We start from the raw sequence: 2,692 nt of genomic DNA on the forward strand, positions 1-2,692 counted from the left end.
TCCTTTTGTTCTGTTTGGAGGCTTGTACTGTAAGTGTAATTGCAGTGGTATCATGTATTCCCTCGTAGAGCTGCAGAAATAAACCTGTAGGTTAAGTCTTTTTTTGGCATCTGAACTCAATGTTGGATAACTCCCACCTCATTCTCTATCGGAGATTGGGTAGATCACTTATCGACTCACCCCCTCTTATAACGCCAAGCTATTACCTCTGTCTCTTACTCTCTCACACACACAAACAGTCATAAAGCAGGTCTTTGATCTGCAGGCCACCCCACCCCCAGGGCTTCATTTAGGGGTTGTCAGAAATCACTTTACTCACAGAGGACAGTAAACACTACTGGCATGCTCGTCTGTCTGCAGAGCAAATTCACCTGCATGCCTACCCCATCCTTCCCACCTTCGCACACACAAAGACACTAATAAACAAGACGTGCACCCTACATGTGTATGGTTATTACACTTATTGGGCAGTTCTAAGAGCGGTATATGAACAAAAGCATGTCTGTTTTTGTCTAATTTGCATATCGTCGTTTGGTTTGTGCAGTTTGTCTGTTGGGGTCTCTGTGTGTACCAAAGGCTGAAAGCTTCCATTGTGCTGATGAAATGTTTGCTTTAGAGATAAGGAGGCACAGATGAGACATCGATCAGCACTCATTAAACACCTCCAACTGTGGTGACACACATTCACATGCACGGACTCAGCCACATGAACACATAAAGCTGACAAACAGAAAAAAATATTTGAGCTCTGAATGTATTTGATCTCATTCCAGCCTCTCATACATTGGTCTCCTGCCATCTGAGTGACTCTAAAAGCTTGTATTGACAGTTGACTTAAAATGCTTGTTGTCAGTAGACTTATCCATTAAGCTGTGACACTGCTCTCTCTCTCCATATAGACACGCTGACTGGCCAGGGCCTTAAGCAGTGATTATGGTGTTGGGCATTGGGAGCTGGGGGCTGCACCGTCATTAGTCTGGTTAATCAGAGCCTTGCTCCAGGTTAAGCTCCGTAGCCTCAAGAGACAGGCTGATGAGCTGAAAGCCGTGCCCAGCCTGTGGTTCTCGGGTCTGGGCTCCAGCGGCTCCCCTAGCCCCTGTCTGCTCTAGCCAGTAATCTATAACTCTCCCTTGGAGCACCGTGCGGAGGCTCAGCCTCCTGGACAACACTGACACACGATGCATGGTAATGAGACACACAGAATGACACACTGTCACACACACCTGTTTGCACACACCCACACTTCCCACTGATGCAGTGTTAGCAATTATCACAGACTTTCTATGAGTTTGCTCTGCCTGATTTCCAAGAGCATAATGCTCAGTGGCACTCTAAAAACAAGCGAGCCCCTCTTTGTTTTACCAGTTAGCAGTGACCTTGACTTAATGACCAATGTGATTTGACGTCTAAATGCTTAACTATCCCTGTCCACGGAGTGCAATAATAACCAGCTCAGCTGAATGACTGTATAATGACCACAGGGACTGTACACACTTGTACACAAACAAATTCCCATGGGACTACGAGGGTCTCAGCTCAGCAGGGACCCTCCAGAGAGGTGTATCTGAGAAAGGCCTACCATTGGCTAGCCTCCTCTATTCAAGCGTCCCCTGTGAGCTCATTAGCCCCAATCATAACCACTTCCCTATATCTACTTTACATGCTCCATCCATCGCCACCCTGCCACACACAAATTACACTCTCCATTTGGATTGGACGGATAGTATATATGTCTGTGACTGGAGGAGTGTATGTGTGTTTAAAGGACAAGGAAGGTCGGAGAGCCCTGAGAGCACCAACATTTCCCAGTGGACTTTGCAGGCCTTAATAGAGAATTAGAAAAATGGGTGGGAGGTTGCATGAGAAGAGACGACCGTGGGTGAAAAATAGATAGAAGGAGGTCAAGAAGTGTGTTTTTCTAGTGTTGAAGTGGATGACAAGGTATCAGTTTGGGGCCCCTGTACTGCTCTTTTGTGCTGTGTGACCCAGATGGGCAGCAAAAGAGAAAAAAGAGAAAAAAGAGAAGGAGGCAGAGAGAGATGAAGAAAGAGGCTTTTCATTTAAAAAATGAATTTATGCTGCAGACACAGGAAGGACCCCAGAGAACCGTAGAATAGGACAAGACAACAAAGAGCCCCATCATCAGTTTAGTGAATGGATCTGTCCATCTATCCCTTTTATCTACCGCTACTCCTCTCTTAATCAGCCTCTCATTGTGCCATTAGCTGAACCTGTAGTCTTAATCAGAGGCTTGGCACAGACATCATCAGTATCCACTGCCCTTCTCACACACCTACACACACACGCACAAACACTAAATAAACACATTTTAATGTAACACCAATCATGTCGTCTACTGAATGAGCCCTCCTCCCTCTTGTAGCCCACAACCCAAACATAATACATGGGACGCCCGTCCATTCCGTGTGTGCACAGCTTTTTGGTGTGAATCCCGAGGGGAAGAGGGAGAACGGATTCAACTCAGTAACCCGAATCAAGTCCTATCCCAAATCTTTGCTGCATGAATACTGTACACACACACGTCAGTGAGTGTGTATTGATAATGTCCATTAGCATATTTATGATCATTGCCAGCCTCTTATTGTTTGGATGCTCCATTAATCTTCATCTGCTGCCTGCCGACTGACAGCTCAATCTAATAGGCCATCACTGGGCAGTGGGAACACACACA

This window comes from Etheostoma spectabile, chromosome 6 (genome assembly GCF_008692095.1).
Source record: "Etheostoma spectabile isolate EspeVRDwgs_2016 chromosome 6, UIUC_Espe_1.0, whole genome shotgun sequence".
Lineage (NCBI taxonomy): Eukaryota > Metazoa > Chordata > Actinopteri > Perciformes > Percidae > Etheostoma > Etheostoma spectabile.